Genomic DNA, 27,387 nt, shown 5'->3' on the forward strand with positions numbered 1-27,387 from the left:
TGAATGTGCTATTAACCTTCTCGATTTACACATGAGAGAGTTGAAAACTTGCCCCAAATCACACCCACCTAGTAAATGGCTGAGCTGAAATTGAATCCTTTGTTGTCAGGAGCTGGGCTATTGGTGGTGTTCTTTATTACTCTCCAAATAGGGAAATATACGGGCGTTAACAAGGTAAACTATTACAAAGTGGCATTTGGGTTCAAATTAGGAGGAGAGGTTTTCCTACTCCAATAGTGATGTGGGGAGCTTAATCATTTTCAGATTGGCGGTGTACAGAAATAATGCTTACTATTTGCTTTGAGAAAACATAATGTAATAGGTGTGAAAGTCCTCTTGAAATTTCAAGAAGAGAAAGTGCAAATCCAGTTCTAGTGCAGGCAGAGCTTGCAAAATCCTTACCTGCTTCAGGCAAGGAGAGTGAACAGGGTTGACTGCTTGCTTATCAGCTCATTTCTACTGGCAAATTTCAGTCTTTGAATGAACTCTAATTTTTTTAGTCTTCTGAGATTGAATGGTGTCATGATGCACTTTTCTCACTGCACAACTGACTAACCTTCTAACTTTTTTCCCTTAAAGTCAGAAAAGAATTTTTTAAAGAATTTTCTCTACAGTTTTATAAATCAGTATGTATTCAGTAGCTATTACTGCTTCATTTCTTTTTCTGTGCCTGTTTTTGGTTGTTGTTTTGTTTTATTAGAGAAGTTGTGCATTTACAGACCAGTCATGCATAAAATGCAGGATTCCAATCCACCACCCCACTGCTAACCTCTTGTATTGGTGTGGAACGTTTGTTTCGGTTGATGATGGTGCTTTTGGTAATTGAACTATTTTTTTTTGTAACAGTAGTTACCTTTGTTGCAATTGATGAAAAATTATTGAAATAGTACCAGTAACTATTATTCATTGGTTACTATAGGTGTAATTTTTTCCATATACCACTTATTATTAATTCCTTATATTAGTATTATATATCTGTTATAATTCACGAAAGAACATTCTTATATTTATACTGTAAACTGTAGTCCAGTTTGATAGGGTTCACTGTGTTATACAATTCTATGCTTTATTTTAATTTCTGTTTTAGTAACATAAATGACCTAAAGTTTCCCCTTTTAACCACATTCACCTATATAATTCAGTGCTGTTAATTACATTCACAATAATATATTATCACCACCAGCCATTTCCAAACCTTTACAGTCAACCTAAATAAAAATTCCATACAAATTTAAGCATCAACTCCCCATTCTGTAACCCTAGCCTGTTCCCTGGTAATCTGTATTCTATATCCTAACTTTGTGAGTTTGCTTATAATATTGGTTCCTATCAGTGAAATCATATAATATTTGTCCTTTTGTATCTGGCTTATTTCACTCAGCATAATGTCCTCAAGGTTCATCCATATTGTTGCTGCATCAGGTTTTCATCCCTTTTTACAGATGAATAATGTTCCATCATATATATGTATGTACATTCGGTTTATTTTGTTTGAACACATTTTGTTTATCCAGTCCTCTGTTGATGGATACTTGGATTGCTTCCATCTTTTGGCAATTTTGAGTAATGCCACTATGAACATTTGTGTGCAAATATCTGTGTGAGTCCCTACTTTCAATTCTGGATATATGACCAGTAGCAGGATTGCTGGATCATATGGCAATTCCACACTTAGCTTCTTGAGAAACTGCCAAACTATCTTCCACAGCAGCTGCACCATTTTACATTCCTGTTGGCAGTGATTGAGTGTTCTATTTCTCCACATCCTCTCCAATACCTATAGTTTTCTGTTTTTTAAATAGTGACCCTTCTGATGGATGTGAAATAATCTCTGTCTGTGATTTTGATTTTTCATTTCTCTAATAGCTGATGATGTTTTGACCGTCATTTCATGTCCTTTTTTAGCCATGTTTATCCTCATTGGATAAGTGTCCATTCAAGTCTTTGTCTAGTTTTTAATTGGGTTGTTTGTCTTTTTATTGTAAAGTTGTAGGATTTCTTTATATATTTTGGATATTAGATCCTTATCAGATATGTGATTTCCAGATATTTTCTACTGTTGATTAGACTTTTTGCTTTTGTGACTAGTCTTTTTTTTTTAAATTTTTATTAGTAGAACAAAGTACAAGCACTTGAACATTCTTAACACATAAACATTCCATACATGGTGTGCAATCAGTGGCTCACAATATCATCACAGTTGTATATTCACCACCATGATCATTTTTTAGAACATTTGTATCACTCCAGAAAAAGAAATAAAGAGAAAAAAGAAAAAATTCATACATACCATACCACTTACCCCTCCCTCTCATTGACCACTAGTATTTCCATCTACCCAATACATATATTTTTAATTTTAACATTTGTTCCCCCTATTAATTTTTAATCCATATGTCTTGCTCATCTGTCCATACTGTAGATAAAAGGAGCATCAGACACAAGGTTTTCACATGTGACTAGGTTTTTAAGTTTTGAGGAGGTCCAATTTAACTATTTTTTTCTTCTGTTGATTGTACTTTACGTGTGAAGTCTAAGAAACCATTAACTAACACAAGATCCTGAAGATGCTTCCCTGTATTTTCTTCTAGGAGTTTTATGGTCAGTTTTATGGTCCTGGTTTTATATTTAAGTCTTTGATCCATTTTAAGATAAGTTTTGTATTTGGTGTGTGATAGTGGTACTCTTTCATTCTTTTGCATTTGCATATACAGTTCTCCCAGTGCCATTTGTTGAAGAGACTATTTTTTCCCAATTGAATAGGCTTAGCAGCCCTATCAAAAATCAGTTGGCCAGGGCGGGCAGCAGTGGCTCAATGGCAGAGTTGTCAGCTGCCATTCTGTAGACCTGGGTTCGTTTCCCAGTCCCTGCCCATGTCAAAAAAAAAAAAAAAGAAAAAAAAATCATTTGGCCATAACAGAATTTCTGAACTCTCAATTCAATTTCATTGGTCAGTACATTAATCCTTGTGCCAATACCATGCTGCTTTGACCACTGTTGTTTTATAATATGCTTTAAAGTCAAGGAGTATGAGTCCATTCATCTTTTTCCAATATGATTTCAGCTATTTGGGGCAACTTACCCTTCCAAATAAATTTGATCATTGATGTTTCCATTTCTGCAAAGTAGGATATTGGAATTTTGATTGGGATTCCTTTTACTCTGTGAATCATTTTTGGTAGACTGGACGTCTTAATGATACCTAGTTTTCCAGTCTATGAATACAGAATATCCTTCCATTTACTTAGATCTTCTTTGATTTCTTTTACCAATGTTTTGTTATTTTCCATGTACAAGTTCTTTATGTACTTTGTTAAATTTATTCCTACATATTTGATTCTTTTAGTTGCTCTTATAAATGGATTTTGTTTTCTGGATTTTCTCCTCAGATTGTTCATTATTAATGTATGGAAACGTTACTGAATTTTATGTGTTGATCTTGTACCCCACCACTTTGTTGAATTTGTTTATTAGCTCTAGTAGCTTTTTTTTTTTACTATTTAAAAAAAAAGTATTATGATAGCATATACACAACATAACATTTCTCATTTTATCTACTTTCAAAGTATGCTATTCAGTGGGGTTAATTATATTCACGATATTGTGCTGTCATCACCACCATCCATTACCAAAACTTTCCCATCACCCAAACAGAAACTTTGTACCCATTAAACATTAACTTTCCAATCCCCACTCTCACCCCTACCCTGATACCTTGTAATCTTCTTTCTGTCTCTATGGATTCACATATTTTAGTGATTTCATATAAGATCATGCAGCAGCTGTCCTTTCATATTTGGCTAATTTCACTCAATGAGATAGCAAGGTTCATCCATGTTGTGGCATGCTATTAAGATTTGAAAGTGTTTTTAAGGAACAAGTGGTTTAGTGGGGCAGACAAACCAGAAGCCAGCTAAAAATAATAGAACCTAGGAAGTACTATAAGACGCACAGAATAAAGACTGAAGAAATACAAAAGAGGGAGCCATTTCCTTTAACTGAGATGCTGATGGGACCTCAGAGGATTGATATGAGTTTTCTAGGCTGCAAGGAAGGGAAGGCATTTCCAGTAGAGCACACAAGCAAAGGTATCATGGCAGCAGGTGCGTGACATATTCAAGGGTGGTGGTCCAGGGTGAGGTGGCTGTGGGAATGGTTGGCGTTGACTGGAATAGGTGATTATGGTGAGAAGCAGCCAAATATGAAGCTGGAAAAATGGGTGAGTTGAGAGTAAAGGAAGTGGAGGTAGGGTTGGAGTGTTTAGGAGAGAATGAAATTGTGAAAAACACTGCTCATTCCAATCAGTTCTCTATTCTAACTACTATCCAGGAAAAATTAACCTTTCTCCTTTTTTTCTCCTAGTGTATTGTTTTTTTTACTTTTTTATTGTGAAATATAACATATAATACAAAAAAGCAATAAATTTCCAAGTACATTTTAACAAGTAGTTATAGAACAGATTTTAAAGTTTGATACAGGTTACAGTTGTACGATTTTTTGTTTTTTTTCCTCTAGTTGCTCCAAGACACTAGAGACTAACAGAAATATCAATGTAATGATTCAGCAGTCATACTCATTTGTTAAGTCGTATCTTTTCTGTTATACTCCCCCTCCTCTTTAAAGCTCTAGTAGCTTTGTTGTAGATTTTTCAAAACTTTCTATATATAGGGTCATGTTACTTGCATATACTGAAAGTTTTACTTCTTCCTTTTTACTTTGGATGCCTTTTATTCCTTTTTCTTACCTAACTGCTCTGGCAGAACTTCCAGTACGGTGTTGCATAACAGTGGTGACAGTGGACATCCTTGTCTTGTTCCAGATCTTAGAGGGAAAGCTTTCAGTCTTTCACCTTTGAGTATAATATTAGCTATTTGTTTGTTTTCCATATATGCCCTTTATCATGTTAGAAAGTTTCCTTCTCTTCCTCTTTTTCTTAGTGTTTTTGTCAAGAGAGTATGCTGCTGGATTTTATCATGTCTTTTCTGCATCAATTGAGATGATGTGTTAGTTTTTTTTCTTTATTTTGTTAATGTGGTATATTGCATTTTGATTTTCTTATGTTGAACCACCCTTATATACCTGAGTAAAAGCCACTTGATCATGGTGTTTAATTCTTTTTGTGTGTTGTTGGATTCGATACGCAAATATTTTGTGAGGATTTATGTGTCTATATTCATAAGAGAAGTTGGTCTGTAATTTTTTTTTCTTGTAGAATTTTTATCTAGCTTTAGAATTAGGGTGATTTTGGCCTCAGAATGAATTAGGTAGTGGAAGCGTTTAAGCAAGATTTTTTTTTTTCAATCTACTGAATTTAACATCTGTTCCCCCCATTATTTATTTATTTTTAATCCGTGTGTTTTACTCATCTGTCCATACCATAGATAAAAGGAGCATCAGACACAAGGTTTTCACAATCACACAGTCATATTGCAAAAGCTTTATCATTATACAATCATCTTCAAGAAACGTGGCTACTGGAACACAGCTCTACATTTTCAGACACTTCCCTCCAGCCTCTCCATTACACCTTAACTAAAAAGATGATAGCTATATAATGTGTAAGAATAATCTCCAGGATAACTCCTCAACTCTATTTGAAATCTCTGAGTCATTGACGCTTTGTCTGATTTCTCTCTGCCCCCTTTTGGACGAGAAGATTTTCTCAATCCCTTGATGCTGAGTCCCAGCTCATTTTAGGATTTCTGTCCCATGTTGCCAGAAAGGTTTACACCCCTGGGAGTCATGTCCCATGTAGAGAGGTAGAGGTTATGCAGGATTTTATTTTTTTGGAATGCTTGGTAGAATTCACCAGTGAAGACATCTTGTTCTGGGCTTTTCTTTGTTGAAAGGTTTTTGATGACTGATTCAATCTCTTTACTTGTAATTGGTCTGCTGAAGTCTTCTATTTCTTCTTGAGTTAGTATAAGTTGTTTATGTGTTTTTAAGAATTTGTCCATTTCATCTAGGATGTTTAATTTATTGGCATATTGTTAGTAGTAATATCCTCTTAAAATTATTTTATTTCTGTGGGGTCGATAGTAATGTCCCCCTTTCATTTCTGGTTTCATGTATTTGCATCTTCTCTGTTCTTTATTAGTCAGGCTAAGGTTTTATCAGTTTTATTGATCTTTTCAAGGAACCAACTTTTGATTTTGCTAATTCTGTGATTTTTTTATTTTCAATTTCACTTGCTTCTGCGTTGTTCTTTGTTGTTTCTTTCCTTCTCTTTGCTTTGGGATTAGTTCACTGTTCTTTTTCTCTTTCCTCCAGATGTGCAGATAGGTCTTTGATTTTAACTCTGTTTTCTTTTTTTTTTTTTTTGATATAGGTGTTTAGGGCTATTAATTTCCCTCTCAGAACTGCTTTTGTGCTTCCCATATGTTTTGATATCATGTGTTCTTATTTTCATTTGTTTCAAGATATTTACTGATTTCCCTTGCAAATTCTCTTTGACCCACTGATTCTTTAAGAGAGTTTTATTTAGCTTCTGTGTATTTGTGGATTATCTTGTTCTCCTCCTGATACTGATTTTCCACTTTCGTTCCATTATCATCAGAGAAGATGCTTTGTATAATTTCAGTCTTTTAAAATTTATTGAGATTTGTTTTGTAGCCTAACATCCTTGAGAATGGTCCATGTGCACTTGAAAAGAACATGTATACTGCTCTTTTAGGATGTGATGTTCTGTGTATGTCTGTTAGGGTTAGTTAATCTACCATATTATTCAGGTTCTCTGTTACCTTACTGAATTTCTTTATCAATGTTCTATTTATTTATGAATTTAGCTACTATCTGTCTACTATTATTTTAGAGGCATATCTTTCTCCCTTCAGTGTTTGCCTCTTGTATTTTGGGGCATCCTGGTTAGGTGCATAAATAATTATGATTGTTATTTCTTCTTGGTAGATCACACCTCTTTTATAAATATATAGTGTTCTTTTTGTCTCTTATACCAGCTTTTGACTTAAAGGCTATTTTATCTATTAGTATAGCTACCTCAGTTCCTTTTTGGTTTTTGTTGTGTGGAATATCTTTTTCTAAACTTTCACTTTCAACCTGTTCATGTTTTTGGTTCTAAGGTGAGTCTCTTGTAAGCAACATATATTTGGGCCATGGTTTTTTAATCGCTTCTGCTACTCTGTGTCTTTTGTTTGGGCAATTTAATTCATTAACATTTAGTGTTATCATTGTTAAGGCAGTACTTAATTTCTCTGTTTTGTCCTTTGGTTTTCTCTTCTTTTATTGCAGCCTTCTTTTCTGTGTAGCGATCTTTTGTGGTGTATCTGACTGATCTCTTCCTCATTTCTATTTCTGTATATTTTTAAAATACTTTTTTTGTCATTTTCCTGGGGTTCATATCACACAACCTACATCTATAACCTATTAATTTGAAAAGATATCAGTGTAGCCTCAGTAGAATGCACATTCTTTGCTCCCAAATCTTTCTGTTTCCCCTCTTTATGTTGTTTTTCCCCACTTTACCACTTTATATTTTGCATATCCATTATCAGGAATTTGCTTTTTTCTTGTTCAGTGTATTCTGACTCTTACAGGAATTAAAGAATAGAATTGTATATTGAGGATACAGTATTGTTAGGTTTTGCATTTACCCTTTTAGTTATCCTTACTGGTAATCTTCATTTTTTCACACTACACCAAGCCATTCTCTCCTGCCTTTTCCTTTCAACCTGCAGAACTCCCTTTAATAAATCTTGCAGAGCAGGTCTTTTGTTGATGAATTCTCTGTTTCTGTTCATCTGTGAATATTTTAAACTCTCCCTCACTTTTGAAGGTCAGTTTTGCTGGATGAAAAGTTTTGGCTGTCAGTTTTTCTCTTTCAGTACCTTAAATATATCACACCACTGCCTTCTCAACTCCATGGTTTCTGATGAGAAATCAGAGCTTAGTCTTATCTATGTCTCTGGCATTTGACATTCTGATTAGTATGTGTCTCAGAGTAGATCTTTTAGAATTTATTCTGTGTGTAATATGTTTCTTTTTTTGAACGTGTATAGTTTTTGAACATGTGTAGGTATTTAATAGTTTAAAACTGGCACAGTGTGCTACAAAAAATTTAAGTTTTGGACAAAATAAACATCTCTTCCTTTGGTCTCACACAGAAGGTAAAGTTTTAGAATATAAACAATGTAATCCTTTATCCTGTATTCTGATTTATCTTAGTACCAACCAGATCAGCTTTGTTCATATCACTATTGAAGTCTGATCTCTTTTTCAGCTTCTGTTTAACAGTTATTGAATAGAGTAGTGCTGATTTACAGAGCTGTAGAACTCTAATTCCAAATCTTAGTTGTCACACAGGTACTCAGAGTTCTAGGGAAATACAGATTATACATGCTAAGCACAGAATGTCAGAATTTAGAAATAACACTAAAAACTCAGGAATAAGTGTGACTACTCTAAGAGCTTGCAGTCTAGGCCATGATTTTCTTATAAGTATTTTCTAAATGAGACCATGTAATATTTGTTTGTCTTTTTGTTTCTGGCTTATTTTGCTCAACATAATGTCCTCAGGGTTCATTCACCTCATTGCACGTCTCATGACTTCATTCCTTTCTGTAGCTACCTGATATTCATCGATATTACACCACATTTTGCCCTTCCACTCTTCAGTCAGTGTATCTCTTCAGCCACTTCCATCTACTGGCTGTCATGTACAATGCTGTCGTAAATGTCAGTGTGCAAATGTCTGTTCAAGCCCCTGCTTTCAGTTCTTCTGAGAATATTCCTGGTAACAGGATTGTCTAATCACATGGCAGCCCTATATTTAGCCTCTTGTGGGTCTATTATGTTACTGTCTGAGGGGCTGCACCATCCTCCTGTCCTACCATCTTTGCCTAGGTATACCTCTATCCTAGTTTACTAGCTGTCGGAATGCAATATACTAGAAATGGAATGGCTTTTTAAAAAGGGGGAATTCAAAAAGTTACAAGTTTACAGTTCTAAGGCCATGTAGATGTCCCAGTTAAAGCAAGTCTATAGAAATGTCAAATCAAAGGCTTGATTCAAGAAGCTTGATGAAGTTCGGGCTTTCTTTCTCAAGTGCAAAGGCACATGGCAAGCAAGGCATCTGCTAGCTTCCTCTCCAGGCTTCCTGCTTCATGAAGCTCCTTGGGAGGTGTTTTCCTTCTTCATCTCCAAAAGTTGCTGGCTGGTAGACTTTCTGCTTTGTAGTTCTGTGGTGTTCTCTGCTTCTGTGGTGTTCTGTGGCATTCTGAAGCTTTCTTTGGCTGTTGTCGTTCTTTGCTCTCTCAGAATCTTGTGGCTTTCTCTTGTGTTATTCTCTAGCTTTTTCCAAAATATGTCTTCTTTTAAAGGATTCCAGTAAAACCAATCAAGACCTACCTGGAATGGCCACCTAATCAAGTTTGTGCCCACACTTGATTGAGTCACATCTCCATGAAGTTAAGCTAATTAAGGTTTCCAACGTACAGTACTGAATAAGGATTAGAAGAAACTGCTGCTCCCACAAAGTTGGTTAGGATTAAAACATAGCCTTTCTAAGATACATAAACCTTTTCAAACCGGCACATTCCACCCTCTCAACCCTAAAAAAGACATGTTTTCCCCATATACAAAATATATTCCTTAACAATATCAGAGAACCTTAAACCATTTTAGTAGCAATACAAATGCAATATACAAAGGTAGAAACAGTATAAAATCCTATCAAAGTTAGTTACAGGCGTGGTCTATTCTAAAGCAAAGTTCTCCCCTGGCTTTGGGCCTGTAAAAACTCAAAACAAGTTATTTGCTGCCAACATACAAAGGAAGAACAGTCTTAGGATACATATACCCATTTCCATAGGAGGAAAGGAACACAGGGGTCACAGGACCCAAGCAGTTTTGAAAACCTGCAGGGCAAAGTCTGTTAGATTTCAAAGTCTGAGAGTCATGTATCTTTGGAGCTTTAGAAAGCGACAGTCCCACCCTTTCCAAGAGCCTATGCAGAGGCCCACCTCTCTCCGAATGCAACCCTTGGGGGATACTGAGGAGACCATCTTTTTCTCGGCTCCACCCTCTCCAAGCATTGGGGCTGCACCTGGGCTCTCTGCCATCTCCAGGGCACACACTCAGCCCCTCCATGTGGTGGCAGCCAGGCTCTCCCCAGACCTCAAGGAATCTGCTTCACCCTCTCCAGTACCTGAGGCGGCATGACTCTTCCACTATCTCTCCCTCTATCTTTTCTCTAGCACTTGAGTCTTTCTATTTATTTATTTTGAATTTGCAGATTTTTTGAGCTATATTCATATAGCCTATATTCTACCCCAAATAAAGTCTCACAATATCCTCACTTAGTCGTACAGTCATCATCACTCTCAATTTTAGACAATTTTCATTGCTCCAAAGAGCAAGATAACAAATAGACACACCCACACCAAAGAGGTACACCAAAACTCCCCTTAACTTTTTTTTTACAGGTACAATTCTTTATTTAAAGAACATTTCTCTGGTGCAAAGAAGTGTTTCTTTAAAGCGCAATTAAAGTGCCCTTAATTCACCTCTTACAAAAATGATAAGATATTACATGTAGCAAAATCAGAGCCTATTTCTTTTCACATTTACTCTTTTTTTTTGCATCGGTAGGCACTGGGAATTGAACCCAGGTCTCCGGCATGGCAGGCGATCACTCTGCCACTTCCCCACCATTGCCCACCCTCTGCACATTTACTTTTTTCTTAGAAAAATAGTTCAGTGCTGCTATTAACTGTCTTTAATCATTATCAAGCCTAACTCTGTTACTCTTAGTGAGATAACTGTAGACATGAATAAAAGAGGCAAGGAATTTTAAGTCATAAAGTTTCTTTATAAACTGTTAGCTGTCAAAAGAACTCTTCATTTTCATTTAAGATGACCTGAATTTGCAAAATATAATTAAAAGATCCAGTTCCAAGGACTCAGTAACTTCATGACATTAAAAAGTGTTTTCTTTCACGAACTTATTTAAAATAGTAACAATTCTTGTACCTGATTGAAAAAAACAAATCAAGTATAAAATATAACTTGAGATGATATTGGCCCCCTGTTGGAACCCAGTGTCACATTTAAAAGCTCTGATAGGCTTTGTGCCTTTCGTTAAGAGGCCTTATATTCTGAACATGGGCATACTTTAGTTTAAGTAACCATTAATATTCAATTCTGAAATCTGAGGACACAATCCATGAAATAAAAGTCACAGTTTCCAGACAGGTAAAAATTGTATTTGCTAAAATCCATAACCAAACTATACAATTCATTTAAAACTCACATTTGAAAAGGAGGTTACAATTTTATATCTAAGTGCACAAAAGACCCCAGTGATCACTGGAAATCTGCCACAGTCCAATGTTTCCAACCCAGGTAGGTCCAAATTTACAAGAATAATGTGGCCCCCTACTGCTGCTGTTCTGAAAAATATTCTTTCAAAATGAAATTTACAAGTAACAGGTATTCCAGAATTAGAGTGCGTTTGTATATCCCACGTTTTCATACTGGCAATGCTCAATCTTGCCCAAAAGCCCCCAGACACCGAAAATGTTGGGTATACCCCCACATTTGATAACATGTGCACACAAAAGCTATCTCATCGTTTTGGTACTTGGAAAAGGAATAATCTCTTGGCTTTTTAATTTCACTCTTGATTTTTTAAATATAGCTGTGAAATATCCTTCTTCATACCTGTAATAATCTCATGACTTCTTGCTCTCTTTGTTAGATAGCTACAGTATGGAGGAATAACTTCCTGTAGAAATATTACAGCTGGACTGTAGAAAGTTAAATAAGAACATACCTCTCGAACCCTTTCTTGCAAGTGTTAAGGTCCAATCCATCAAATATTCCAGGAAATTAAAGAGAACATACTGTCATTTTGGTGAATATTTTCAGATGAGCTGATTTTAGAATGAGAGGAGTCAGTTGTATCTTTGTTGCTTAGGTCCACAGACCTAAGGGCTCAGAAGGTGTCTGCCGATGGCTTGTTGAGGAGCTGGCCTTCATGCACAGCTCAAGGAAGGAGTTGACGCTCTCTTGCTCTGCTTCTGCCTGGCGTCTGGATGGCTAAGGGAGGGTCTCATTGACTGTTAGTATTTCAATCTACCCAATTTTTTTACCCTTTATCCTCCCCCCCCATTTATTTATTTTTTTATCCTTATTTTTTTTTTACTCATCTGTCCATACCCTGGATAAAAGTAGCATCAGACACAAGGTTTTCACAGTCATACAGTCACATTGTAAAAGCTCTATAGTTATACAATCATTTTCAAGAATCAAGGCTACTGGAACACAGTTCAGCAATTTCAGGTACTTCCCTCCAGCCACTCTAATACACCATAAACTAAAAAGGGATAGCTATATAATGTGTGAGAATAACCTCCAAGATAACCTCTTGACTCTGTTTGAAATCTCTCAGCCACTGAAACTTTATTTTTTATTTTTGTTCTTTTTTTTTTTTTTTTTAACTTTATTTTGTCTTATTTCTCTCTTCCCCATTTTGGTCAGGAAGCCTTTTTTAATCCCATGATGCTGAGTCCTGGCTTATCCTAGGAGTTCTGTCCCACTTTGCCAGGGAGATTTATACCCCTTGTGTACGGGAAGGGCAGTGTGTTCACCTGCTGAGTTGGCTTAGAGAGAGAGGCCACATCAGAGGAACAAAGGAGGTTCTCTGGGGGTGACTCTTAGGCATAATTATAATGTGTATAGTGTGGGCTAATGCTGGTTTTCGTAGCTTCAGTGCTCTAATTCAGAGTCTCAGGTGTGACATACCCAAAGTTTGGGAAAAAGCAAGTTATACACAAATAGCTCAGTACCTCAGGATTTAGAATTAACGTTACAATTCCTGAACATATGTAAGTGCTGTGAGTAGGCTTAGCTTCTTCCTTTCTACCCAGTTCCCCAAAGGGACTTTTCAAATACTTTTTTATTCTCTGCCAAAACTATTCTGGAATATGTTGAGGTATCACACTAACTTGTACAAACCAACAAGATCTCAGTCCCTATTCAAGATTCCATGTAATTATGGTATTCAAATAAACCGAACATATTAGTTAAATTAGATAATGTACTACCCAAAATATAAATTTTGCACCAAATAAACATCCCTTTGGTCTCACACAGAAGTTGAAGTTTTAAAATATAGATCGTATCATCCTTTACCTGGTATTCTGATTTACCTTGGTCCTATCCAGATAAACGTCATTCATAGCTCTAGTCTAAGGCTGATCACTTTTTCAACTCTTTTAACAGTTGCTGTGTGTGGGCTAATGCTGGTTTTCGTAGCTTCAGTGCTCTAATTCAGAGTCTCAGGTGTGACATACCCAAAGTTTGGGAAAAAGCAAGTTATACACAAATAGCTCAGTACCTCAGGATTTAGAATTAACAGTTACAATTCCTGAACATATGTAAGTGCTGTAAACTTACAATCTAGGACCCTTTAGTATTGGACACAGCCTAATAACTGATGTTCTTGACTTCATTTCTCCGAGTTTGTATATTATAGTTAGTCAGTATGAATGAAGCATAATATTTGTCTTTTTGTTTCTGCCCTTTCATTCAGTACATTGTCCTTAAGGTTTATTCACCTAGTTGCATGCCTCACAACATCATTCCTTCTTGTAGCTCAGTACTCCATCGTGTGTATACACCACATTCCCCTTTCCTTCCCTTAGTCGTTGTACCCTTAGGCCACCTCCATCCATTGTGATCGCAAACACTGCCACCATAAACACCAGTGTAAAAATGTCTATCTGTGTCCCCACGCTCAGTTCCTCCAGGTATCTGCCTAGCAGTGGGGTTGCCAGATCATATGGCAACGCCACCCCTAGCCTCGTGAGGAACCACCACACTGCCCTCTAAGGGACTGCACCTCTCAGCTTCCCTACCAGTAGTGAATAGGTTCTTCTCCACATTATCTCTAGCACTTGTTTCTCTCTGTTCATTTTTAAGTTTTATTTGCACATCATACAATCCAACCTAAGGGAGTAAACATGCCTTTGCCACAGAAGCTATATGAAGACATTTCCTTTTCTTCTACAAAGGATCCATACCTCTGCCCCATACCTCCTGCTTGTCATTTAGTTTTGGCATAATTCCTTTGTTATATTCAGTGGACGCATATTACAGTTACTGTTGACTATAGATCCTAGTACTTTTCCTATATGCCATTTCATTATCATCACCTTACAATGTTGCATTCGTTTGTTCTCCCTCATGCATAAACGTTTTAGTATTGGTACATTTAATCACCATGATTGTCCACTCTAGGCATTCTTAAGTTATACTGTCTCAGTCTTTATCTTCGATATATGATAGATATATGTCTTTTCACATATGTCTCCAGCATTTCTCTCTCAGCCATACTCACATTCAGCTTCATTCAGTGTACTTATAATCTTGTGCTACCATCAGGTAGTATTGTGCTGTGCATTTCTGAATTTTTACAGTCAGTCCTATTGCACATTCTGTATACCTTCAGCACCAAAGGCTGTATCTCTTCCCTCTTTCTGTGACCTGATAATCTGTGTTTTTAATGTTGACTCTCAAAATTCACTCATTGTTAGTTCATATCAGTGAGACCATATAGTATTTGTCTTGTTGTTTCAGCATAATATACTCAAGGTTCAACCACATTTTACATGCTTCATGACTTTATTATGTCTTACGGCTGCATAATATTCTGTTTTAAGTATATACCACAGCTTGTTTAGCCACTTGTCCATTGGTAGACTATTTGGGCTGTTACCATTGCTTGGCAATTGTAAATAATGCTGCTATAAAATCGGTGTGCAGATATCTGTTTTTGTCCTTGCCTTCAGTTCCTCTGAATAAATACCAAGTTATGGGATTGCTGGGTCATATAGCAATTCTATATTTAGCTTCCTAAGGAACTGCCAAACTACCTTCCAAAATGGTGGTTGTCCCATTTTATATTCCCACCAGCAGTGAATAAGTTGCTTCTTTCTCCACAACCTTTCCAGCAGTTGTCATTTTCTACTTTTTTGATGATGGCCATTCTAATGGGTCTAAGATGGTATCTTATTGTGGTTTTGATTTGCATTTCCCTAATAGCCAGTAAAGTTGAATGTCTTTTCATGTACCTTTTAGCTATTTGTATTTCCTCCTCTGAAAAGTGTCTTTTATGTTTTTGGCTCATTTTTAAATTAGGTTGTTTGTCTTTTTGTTGTTGAATTGTAGAATCTCTTTATATATTCTGGATATTAAACTCTTCTCTGATATGTGGTTTCCAGCTATTGTCTCTGATTTCATAGGCTGCCTTTTTACTTTCCTGAGAAAGTTCTTTGATTCACAAAAGTGTTTAATTTTGAGGAAATCCCATTTGTCTATTTCTTTTTTGTTGTTGTTCATCCTTTGAATAAAAGTCTAGGAAACCACCTTGTATTACAAGATTTATAAGATATTTCCCTACCTTTTTTTCCTAAAGCTTTTATAGTCTTAACTCTAATATTTAGGTCTTTGATCCATTTTAAGTTAATTTTTGTATAGGGTGAGAGCTATGGCTCCTCTTTCATTCTTTTGAATATGGATATCCATTTCTCCAAGTACCATTTATTGAAGAGGCTTGCTCTATCCCAGCTGGGTTATCAAAGATCAATTGTGCATAGATGAGAGGGTCTAAAGTTAGGTAGTGTGAGACCTCCCACTTCATTTTTCTTTCTCAGGATATTTTTAGCTGTTTGGGACATGCTGCCCTTCCATATAAATTGGTTATTGGTTTTCTATTTCTGCAAAGTAAGTTGTTGTGATTTAAATTGGTATTGAATTGAATCTATAAATCATTTTGGGTAGTATTGACATCTTAACTATATTTAGTCTTCTAATCTATGAACATGGTATGCCCTTCCATTTATTTAGGTCTACCATGCTTTCTTTTAGCAATTTCTTGTAGTTTTCTGCATGTAGGTCTTTTATATCCTTGTTTATTCTTAAATATTTGATTATTTTGGTTGCTATTGTAAATGGAATTTTTAAAATTTCCTCTGCAGATTGCTCATTACTAATGTATAGAAACGTTACTGATTTGGGGATGTTTCTATTGTATTCTACCACTTTGCTGTACTCATTTATTAGCTCTAGTAGTTTTGCTGTAGATTTTTCGTGATTTTTTTTTTTTACATATATTATCATGTCGTATGCAAATAGTAAGAGTTTTACTGCTTCCTTTCCAATTTGGGGGGTTTTATTTCTTTTTCTTGTCTAATTACTTGGGCTGGAACCGCCAGCACAATGTTGAATAACAGTGTTGGCAGTGGGCACCCTTGTCCTGTTCCTGATCTTAGAGGAAAAGCTTTCAGTCTTTACCCATGGAGGATGATGATAGCTGTGGGCTTTTCATATATTCCCTTTTTTCATATTGAGGAAATTCCCTTCTATTCCTACCTTTCGAAGTGTTTTCATTAAGAATGGATGTTGATGCCCTCGATCCTGAGGTTTACTCTTTTGGAGCTTATATAGGTAGCACAGAAGCTTAGACTACCTATAGGCATACCTAAGAGTCACTTCTGGAGGACCTCTTTTGTTGCTCAGATGTGGCCTCATTGCCTCTAAATCCAATTCTGCAAGTGAAATCAGTGCCCTCCCCCCTACATGGGACATGACGTCCAGGGGTGAAAGCCTCCCTGGCAATGTGGGAGATAATTCCCACAGATGAATCCAGACCTGGCACCATAGGATCAACAGTTCCATCCTGACCAAAAGGGGAAAAGAAGTGTAACTAATAAAGTATCAGTGGCAGAGAAAGTTCAAATAGAATTGAGAGGCTACTCTGGAGGTTGCTCTTCTGCAAGCTTCAGTTAGACCTTGCTATTTATAATAACCTGCCAACCCCCAACCAGGACCATTCCAGTCAATCCTAAAGAACACCTAGGACAATATATAAGATTCCATAAGGATTCCATGCACTAGAGAACCCTAGCTAATACAGTCCCAAAAAAGACATGTTCTTTTCAAATGAAAAATGCATTTGATTCCATAAAAATATCAGAAAGCCTTAAATCATTTCAATAACAATATAAGCACAGTACAAAGTCAGAAACAGTACAAAATCTCATCAAAGTCAGCTATAGGCATGGTCTGTCCTAAGGCAAAATTCTCCTCTGGCTCTTGACCTGTAAAAACACAGACCGAGTTGTCTGCTGTCAACATACAAAGGAGGGACAGTCATAGATAAATGTTCCTGTTTCCATAGGGAGAAATTGGAAGGAACACAGGAGTCACAGGATGTAAACAGTTCTGGAAATCTGCAGGGCAAACATCATTAGATTGAAAGTCTTGGAGTCATTTATCCTCGGGGCTTTGGAAGGTGGCAGCTTCACCCTTTCCAAGCGCCTATGCAGCAGCCTGGCTCTCTCTAAATGCAACCATGGGGGACATTGGCGGTACCACCTTTTTCTTGGTTCCACCCTCTCCATACATCACGGTAGACCTGGGATCTCTGACATCTCCGGGGCACATACTTAACCCCTCCAGAACAATGGGGTGGCAGCCAGGCTGCCCAATCTCTAGCTTATACAATTCACCCTTTCTGAGGCCTAAGGTGGCACAGCTCTTCCTGAGCAAGGAATCAGAACACCCACCCTCTGTGTCCAGGGCAGACTCACCCTCAGCATGTGGATGGGTGGGGCCACTCTCCTGGCCAAGTTTCTTGGCTCCCAAACTTAGCTCCCTTGGTTCTGCCTCAGAAGCCGTTTTTTCTTTCACTTTGTCCCTTTTTGGTCCCTTTTAGTCTACACTTGCAATGGTTCAGTTATACAGATCCCACAGCACTCTTGTTGGTTTTCTATTCAATATGCTGGAATTGCAACCATCAGACAGTAGGACTTTCTACAAGTCCTTCCTGAATTACCCCATTTCCAATCCTGGCTTTTTCTGAAATGGCTGACTGGTTCCATGTTTGGTTAAATCTTCAGTGGGGCACTGTTCTCTGGGGGGCTCCCTTTCTGTAAGCCCAGAGTTGTCTAGACCATCAGTTTCTGGTTTCTTTTTACCAAAGAGTTCAGTTCTCAATTTACCTCTTTCCTGCCTCATTTCACTATAAACTGACTGCAAGGAGAAACCACTTTTAATTTGGAAATTTCCTAAGCTATGTATCCCAGGTTGTTGCCTTTACACTCTAATGTCCATCCAGCAGCAGAACACAATTTTGCAAGATTCTGTTCTACTTTAAAACAAAGGTAGCCTTCCTTCCAGTTTACAATAACACATGCATCATTTCTGTCTAAGAACTTATCAGAAGTATCTTTAGAGTCAAAATTTCTACAGTCTCTTCAAAACGCTCTAGACCTTCTCTTCAAGCTTCTCACAACTCTTCCAGAATCTTCCCTTTATCCATTCAAAAAACTGTTCCAATATTTTAATATTTGCAAACTACAGAAGCACCCCATTTGTGTGGTACTGCAATCTGTATTATTATTTGCAAGCTGCCAGAATGCAATATATCTGAAATGGAATGACTTTTTAAAAGGGGGAATTTATTAAGTTGCAAATTTACAGATCTAAGGCTGTGAAAATGTCCAAATTAAGGCAAGATTATAAAAATGTCCAAACTAAGGCATCCAGGAAAAGATACCTTGGTTCAAGAAGGCCAGTGATGCTCATAGTTTCTCTTTCAGCTGGAAAGGCACATCATGGCAACATCTGCTAGCTTTCTCTCCAGGCTTCTTTATTAGCTTTCTCAGGGCTGTGTCAATTCTGTTGCCTCTGTCAGTTCTGGTGGCTCTAAAGCTTTTCCCAAAATGGTTTCTTCTTTAAAGTCTCCAGTAAGCAACCCCACCCTTTAAAGGGTGGAGGCAAATCTCCATGAAAACCATGTGATCAAAGGTTACTACTCACAATTGAGTGGGTTACATCTTCATGGAAACAATCAAAAGGATCCCACCCAGCAATATTGAATGAGGATTAAAGAACTTGACTTTTCTGGGGTACACAACAGATTCATACTGGCACAGTCGTGTTTTCATTTTCATTTGCCTTGTCATACCTATTGATTTATCTTGTAATTTCTTCCCTGACCCACTGATTGTTTAAGACTGTGTTGTTTAGCCTCCATATATTTATGAATTTTCTGGCCCTCTGCCTATTAGTGATTTCCAACTTCCATCCATTATGATCCAAGAAAGTGTTTTGTATAATTTCAGTCTTTTAAAACTTATTGAGACTTGCATTGTGACCCAGCATATGGTCTGTTCTTGAGAATGATCTATAAGCACTTGCGTAAATGTGTATCCTGCTGTCTGTGAGATGTAATGTTCAGTAAATGTCTGTTAAGTCTAGTTCATCATTTTATTAAAAATCTTTGTTTCCTTATTGCTTCTCTGTCTAGATGTTCTATTCATTGATGAGAGTGAGGAATTGAAGTTTCCAACTATTATGGTAGAGGTGTTTACTTCTTCAGTGTTGTCGATGTTTGCCTCATGTATTTTGGTGTACTCTGGCTTGGTGCATAAATATTTATGATTGTCATGTCATCTTGTTGAATTTTTCCATTTATTAATACATAGTGTCCCTCTTTGTCTCTTTTAATTGCTTTACATTTGAAGTCTAATTTGTCAGATATTAGTGTAGCTACTCCTGCTCTTTTCTGGTTGTTGTTTGCATGAAATATCTTTTCTCAACCTGTCTCTTTTCAACCTATTTTTATCCTTGGGCCTAAAGTGAATCTCCTATAGATAGCATATAGATGGATCCTGTTTTTCAAATCCATTCTGCCAGTCTGTCTTTTGATTGTGGAGTTTAATCCATTAGCACTTAATGTTATTGCTGTAAAGACAGTACTTTCTTCTACATTTTGTCTTTTGGATTTTAAATGTCATACCTATTTTTTTTTCTGTCTTTACCTTAACTCATAGTCTCCATTTCTACATTCTTCTCCAGTCCTCTCTCTCTTGTCTTTTCCTATTTGCCTGTAGTCCTCCCTTTAGTATTTCTTGTAGAGCCAGTCTCTTAGTCACAGATTCTCTCAGTGACTGTTTGTCTGAAAACATTTTAACCTTCCCCTTGTTTTTAAATTTTTTTACTATTCAGTCAATTTTATTTACAGCTTTTTTTATGTTTCAGACATTACACAATTACATTTTCTCACCTGCATACAGATACCTTAAACAGAAATATTTTTTTTAAATATCAAATTAAGTATATCCATAATGCAACAGTTACACATATGACAATTGATTCACAAAATATAATTTACTAGGACATAGCCTTAGAATTTAGAACAACCAGTCAAGTCATCCCTCTCATTTTTGCAGGACAGTTGTACTGTGTATATAATTCTTGGTTGGCAGTCTTTCTCTTTCAGAATCTTAAGTATATCATACCCCTGTCTTCTCACATCCATAATTTCTGCTGAGAAATCTGCACAAATACCCCAAATCTACTTGAGGTGTACTGCACTTCTTGGATCTGTAATTTTATGTCTTTCATAAGAGATGGAAAATTTTCAGTGATTATTTCCTCCATTAGTCTTTCTGCTCCTTTTCCCTTCTCTTCTCCTTCTGTAACACCCATAACATGTATCCATGAGTTTCATGTTGTCATCCAATTCCCTGAGACCTTGCTCATATTTTTCTGTTCTTTTCCCTATATTTTCTTTTGTGTGTTGGATTTCAGATGTCCTTTCCTCTAGTTCACTAATCCTTTCTTCTACCTCTTCATATCTATTGTTGTAGATTTCCATTGTTTTTTCATCTCTTCTATTGTGCCTTTCTTTCCGATAAGTTCTCCAATTTGTTTTTTCAAACTTTTGAGTTCTTCTTCATGTTTGCCCAATATCCTTTTACCCTCTCTCAACTTGTTGATTTTATATTTGATGAGATTTTTTTAATTAACTTAACATTTTTTAAGCATAACAACAAACACAAACATTCTTACCATATGATCATTCCATTCTACATATATAATCAGTAATTCACAATATCATCACTCAGTTGTATATTCATCATATGATCATTTCTTAGAACATTTGTATCAATTCAGAAAAAGAAATAAAAAGAAAACAGAAAAAATTCATACATACCATACCGCTTATCCCTCCCTTTCATTGTGATTTTATGTTTGATGAGATTTTACATGTCTGTTCAAACATCCTGAATTAGTTGTTTCAACTCCTAAATCTCATTTGAGGTGTTGGTTTGTTCCTTTAACTGGGGCATATCCTGGATTTTTCTAGTAGGACTTGTTATTTTCTGCTGGCATCTAAGCATTTGAGTTCCCTAATTAATTTATTCTGGAGGTTGTTTTCACTCTTTTACCTAGGGTCTTCATGCTGGTTGGTTTTGTTCTCTATCCTTTGACATTCAGCTCAACTTATTCTAGACATCTAGCATAGGTTCTGTTTAACTGATCAGAAGTTTTCAGTTCTTATTTTTATGTTTCTTGCCATGCCTATGTGGAGACTTTTTTTTTTTTTTAATTTCTTGAGGAGAGTCTCTTCAGATATTATCAACCCCAGTCACATTTTCCCAGACCAGACAGGCCCATGTCTTAAGACAAGAGAGTAGCCGGCGTCAATTTTCCCTGATGGTGAGACCCAGCAGGTTGTAGACTTTCCTATAATGCCCCTAGACTCTGAGCTTTTCCTATCCTGCTCAGCATGTGGCTCATGTCAGCTGGCAGCTCCCCACCAGTGTAAAGTTATGTAGTGCTTTTAATTTCAGCAGCCTCTCCCTGCCAGTGGTGTGGTTGAGACAGAGACTGAGGTTTTAGGCAGGCTTTGATTGCTTCTGTTTTCCAGTTCCTGGGACCTGAAGTCCCTGAAAAGGGGCCACCACTTGAGCTAGGCCCTGTCCCATTTTTCTTGGGGATGATAAGCCCTTTAAGGAATTAACCCCGTTCACCTGACTAGTTACTTTGTCTCTTAGACATCCCTTAGTTCTGCCCTTGCCTAGGGCAGTGCTAGAGCTTGAGAGTGCTTGTAATTTATCTAAAGAGCTGTTAATAAGTAAAAAAAAGAATGAAAAGCCTTTCCAGAACTGAACCCCTGCTCTCGATGTTTGCCAATCAAGAGCTTGTGTTGGTATGTGGTTCTGTGTATCCCCAGGCTCTGTGTGCCCCCCTTTCCTAGGGTCCAGTCCTTTTCTAGTATTTTTTGCTGTCCAACTCAGAAAGCCTTTGGTTATATATTTATTTTTCCATCAGCTCCCCCACTCCCTACCCTGGCAAATACTTCTGGTTCCTTTAGTGATAACTCCAGGCTTATCTGTGTTCATGGCTTGTTTTCAGTAGTCAGAAATTGTCAGTAATTCCACAGCTGGAGCTTGGTTGATCCAAGCCCTTGCTACTAGTAAAGTCTGTTTCCCCTCCCCTAGGGGAACCAGCCTGTTGTGCCTGTGATTTGGGGTGCCAGTCTCTCATGGCTTGGGAGACTTGCAGTTCTGTGTGGGAGCTCAGCTGTTTCACCTGTTCCAGACTGGTGTATGCTGTGTGTCTGGTCACTGATGCCTTCCAGCAACTGTTCCATAGAGTTCCTTGCTAGTCACTTGCTGAGCTGGAGGATGAGCCAAATTCCATACCTCACCAGGCTGCCATCTTACTCCTGTATCCATAATACCATGCTGTTTTGACCACCTGTGGCTTTTTAAAAAACTTTTTCTTATTGTATAATATAACATATATATAAAGCAAACTAAGAAAAAGTAATTGACCTCTCCCTTACATGGGAAATGACATCCAGTGGTGAAAGTCTCCTTGTTGGTGTGGGAGATGACCCCCAAGGATGAATCTGGCCCTGGCACCGTGGGATCAACAATACTTTTCTTCTTTTTTAGGATGTTTTTGGCAATTTAAGGCCCCTTTCTGGGAACCCTTTCGTATGCAGCACTTCTCAGCAGCTTGTGATCTGCCAGGCTCTCTTGGGTCCCTGGGCCTCCATATACATAGGGTTCTATTTTTGCTCTACCTAATGGAAGGTAGAAGGGACCTGGGCCACAGCCTCTGAGCAACTCCAAGCTTTGTGGGATGGAGTAAGGCAGATGGAGTGGACCAGCATGTCCAGGGTGGAAGTTTCCTACCTGATATTTTCCTTTTACTTCTATTCAGGGCTTGTGGAGTCCTTCTACCCTCTCTACCACCCTCCAGAGTTCTAAGCAAGTGGAATTTGTCCTTTTATTTACTGAATCTCTGGGGAGGTTTTTCAGGGACTGTCTCACATCACCAAGTTGATGACTTCACCCTCCCTATTTTACTTTTTAAGATTTTTGCTTTAATGAGGACAGATGTTTGGAAGGAGAGTTGTATTCTGGCTTTTTTGGTTTTCTTTTTTAAAATATTTTATTTTTATTTATTTTATTAAGTGCCCTATTAAGTGACTCCTGTCTTCATCATATGTTGCTTAGCCCAGTTCAATTATATAGTACAAAAGATTGACTTGGGATTTAGCCAGAATTAAAAATTGTGCATTTCTTGTACATTTAATTTCTGTCCTGCCTGTGTTTTTATGCATTTAATTTCTGTCTTCATCTTATTTGCCTTTTATTCTAACTTGAAGAGAAAATTTTTTTGTGTGTATATGCTTAGTTGCATCTAGTAATTTCAGATCTGCTTGGGATCCTCTTTGGAGTGAAGTGTAAGATATGAATTTCATATAAAAATTTGGGGTTTAATGGGCCTTTTTTTTTTTTTAACCACCAACTCTTGAGTTTTTTTGATACCTGAGACTTAGACTTCATAGAAGCAGAAAACCTTTAATCTGGGTATAGTTTATAAAAAATTTAATTTAAGAGTTAACAGAAACTTGTGAATGAGCAGAGGCATGTGTTTCTCCTCCCTGGCTAATGTTTGGATTTTAATGGATCTGCTATTTTACCTGGCTCCTTTACTTTTGCAACTCCTTTGAATGTGCTGAGCAAAATTATTGAGTATCCTGTGTTGTTGTGTTGTGTTGTCTTTGATATTTAATATGCAGTTTGAATAGCAGAAAAATCATACCACCAAAGAGAACAATTTGGGCTCTCTTAAAAATATGTTGCTTTTCTACCCCAGGGCTTTCTCCACCTCTTTGAGAAACTGTCTTCTTGTCATTCTGTTCTTAGCTTAGATGATACCACCCTGACCCGAACTAACCCCATAAGAGGCGCTACCCAGTCCCTCGGTCACATCACCTTGCTTCAATTCTTCACTACTTATTTTGGGTCTTTTTATTTTTTGTTGTTTATACATTTGTTTGTTTGCCTATCTTCCTCCCCTAGAAATTAATCTTCTTAAGAACATGATATGTTCACTGCTATAGCTCAATGCCTATGATACAATGCCTGATGTACAATAAGATTTGCACAATAAGAATTTTTGACCCAATTTTTAATTATGGCAAAGCCCAAGTCAATCTTTTGTACTATTTAATTTGAACTGGACCAAGCAACATATGTTGAAGAGGGTAGATGTTTGTTTTAGGCCTGGATTATTGTATGAGTGAATGAATATTTTGAATTACAAAGGTTTTCTACATAGACTGAAAGCTTCTGGATTGCAGGGTTAAAATGTCAGTTTGAGAAGTGTAACAAATAAGGCATCAGTGACTGAGGGAGTTCAGATAGAGTCAAGAGGCTACTCTGGAGGTCACTCTTCTGCAAGCTTCACTTAGACATTGCTACCTATCATAATTTGCCAAACCGCAACCAAACCATTCCTGTCAATCCTAAAGAACACCTAGGGCAATATATGAGATTCTTCAAAGGTTCCATGAACTAAGGTACCTTTCCAGAAACATACAACCTCCATATGGGTCCCTGGACCAGATAAGTCCTGAAACCTAGAGGGCCCAGCCTCTCCACATCAGCTAGTTCCATTTCCCTACCCCATATTATTGACAGCCCCTTCCAACATGAAGAAGTTAGAATGGTCATAGCCCAAATATCCCTAAAGAGTGGGAGAGAGATTAAAAGTGATGGTGGAGTTATACAGAGAAGGTAGGGTTTAACAAATGAGTATGATTGCTAAATCATTATATTAATATTTCTTTTAGTCTCCAGTATCTTAGAGCAGCTAGAAGCAAAAACCTAAAATTGTGGAACTGTAACCCATACTAAACTCAGAAATCTGTTCTACAACTAATTGTTGCACTGTGTTTTGAAATTTATTGCTTTTTTGTATATATGTTTGTGGTAGTTAGATTCAGGTGTCAACTTGGCCAGGTGAAGGTGCCTAGTTCTATTGCTGTGGACCTGAGCCAATGGCATGTGAAGCTCATCTGTTGCTGATTACATCTGCAGTCGGCTAGGAGGCGTGCCTGCTGCAATGAATGATGTTTGACTTAATTGGCTGGTGCTTAAATGAGAGAGCGCAATGTAGCCCAGTCCAAGCAGCTCAGCATACCTCATCTCAGCACTCGCAGCTCAGCCCAGGCCTTCGGAGATGCAGAAAGGAATCACCCCAGGGAAAGATGTTGGAATCCAGAGGCCTGGAGTAAAGGTCAGCAGAGATCACTCTGTGCCTTTCCATGTAAGAAGAACATCAGTTGAAAGTTAGCTGCCTTTCTTCTGAAGAACTATATGTTAACTCAGTAAATCCCCTTTTACTGAAAGCCAGTCTGTCTCTGGTGTGTTGAATTCTGGCAGCTAGCCAACTAGAACAATGTTATTTTTCGCAAAAAAGAAAAAAAAAAGTCAATTGTAATGATAAAAAAAAAGATTATTCCTTCTAGCCTCCAGTGATCTGGAGCAGCTAGAAAGAAAAATCTGAGATGATGGTGTGGTAGCCCATGACAAACTCTGGAATCTGTCCTGTAATTACTTGTTGAAGAATGCCTTGAAAACAATTGCTTTTTCTTTGTTTGCTTTGTATATATGTTATATTATGCAATAAAAAATGTTTTTTTAAAAATGTCAGTTTGAATGAATCACCACTACTTAATTATGCTAATACTTTTTGGTTCAAATAAAGAAATAATAGATTTAAAACTGTTTTCTTAATTAAGAAAGTTAACCTTTTTTTTAGATGCACAGGAGAGTGTGGGACTCTTTCCCCCTACAAATGGCCAAGGCTCTTGGACTAGCTTAGATGTTGGGTATTTTTATATGTTTTCCTTTTTGGTTCTGTATATCTGTCTGACTGCTGCAAATCTGAGTTAGCAATACCTTCCTTTATGCTCCTCCTCCGTACTATTTTGCTGTTTTCCAAGAAACCAGATTATCAAGTTCATTTAACACATGTGAACCTAGAATATAATCAGGAGGCCCTTAGAATCATCCCTAATAAAGCATATGTGCCCTCTGACACTGATTTTTATTCCTTCAGTTTGTTCCCAACAATACATGTCTATATTAGCTTATATTTAAATTCTGTTCACATATGTTCAGGTTAGGTAAGTGTAGGTTTGTTCATTAACGAATTACTGAAGAGCAGAATGCCAAAAACTGTGCTAAACATTGAGTATCTGACAGTGAAAAAGATAGCGTCCTTGCCGTAAGAGTTAATGATCTGATTGAGTACATAGATAATAAGTGACTAAAGAAGTTAACAGTTTCTGATGAGGGCTATGAAGCCAGCTAGTGGGGAGTTGAGAGAAAGAATGAGGACAACCTCTTTTATAGAGTCTCAGAGAAAACCTCACTAAGGAGGTAATGTACTAGCCAAGGCTTTTTTTTTCCTGATCAACTTCATTGAAGTATAATTTACATTTAATAAAATTCACACATTTTATGTGTACAGCTCAATGACTTTTGACAAATGTAACCAACACCGACAAAAATATAGGACATTTCCATCTTGTCAGAAAATTCCCTCAGTGTCCCTTTGTAATCATTCTCCCTGCCCCACTCCCTGTTCCAGATAATCACTAATTTATTTCACTATAGATTAGTTTTGCCTGTTTTAGCCTTTCCTATAAATGCAGTCATATAATATGTACTTTTTAGTGTCTGCTTCTTTCATTCAACATAACTTTTTGAAATTCACCTAAGTTATAGAATATACTAAGAATTCTTTTTTTTTGTTATTGAATAGCCTTTAATTATAAGGGTATAACCCCAAGTTATTTACCCATTCACCTGATGAGTCATTCCAGCCTTCTTCTGCTAACTGTTTAGATGGTTTATATATTTTTTTTCAGTGATTTAACATAATTGTATTACAGTTAGGTAGTATTGTGCTGTCCATTTCTGAGTTTTTATATGCAACCCTGTTGCACAATCTGTATCCCTTCAGCTCCAGTTACCCAATATCTTACCCTATTTCTATCTCCTGATGGTCTCTGTTACCAATGACATATTCAAAGTTTTTTCACTAATGTCAGTTCATATCAGTGAGACCATACAGTATTTGTCCTTTTGTTTCTGGCTAATCACACTCAGCATAATGTCCTTAAGGTCCATTCATGTTGTTACATACTTCATAATTTTATTCTGTCTTACAGCTGCATAATATTCCATCTTATGTATATGCCACAGT

At 37.0% G+C, this 27,387-nt stretch overlaps 1 protein-coding gene and 1 pseudogene across 2 annotated transcripts in view; one reads left to right on the plus strand and one right to left on the minus strand.

Annotated features, from left to right (window-relative positions):
* TXNDC11 (thioredoxin domain containing 11) overlaps positions 1 to 27,387 on the plus strand; it is a 116,037-nt gene that overhangs the window by 1,788 nt on the left and 86,862 nt on the right. The window lies entirely within an intron of this gene.
* Positions 11,295 to 12,048, minus strand: LOC143667811 (tyrosyl-DNA phosphodiesterase 2 pseudogene; annotated as a pseudogene).

The sequence above is a fragment of the Tamandua tetradactyla genome, chromosome 23, assembly GCF_023851605.1.
Source record: "Tamandua tetradactyla isolate mTamTet1 chromosome 23, mTamTet1.pri, whole genome shotgun sequence".
Lineage (NCBI taxonomy): Eukaryota > Metazoa > Chordata > Mammalia > Pilosa > Myrmecophagidae > Tamandua > Tamandua tetradactyla.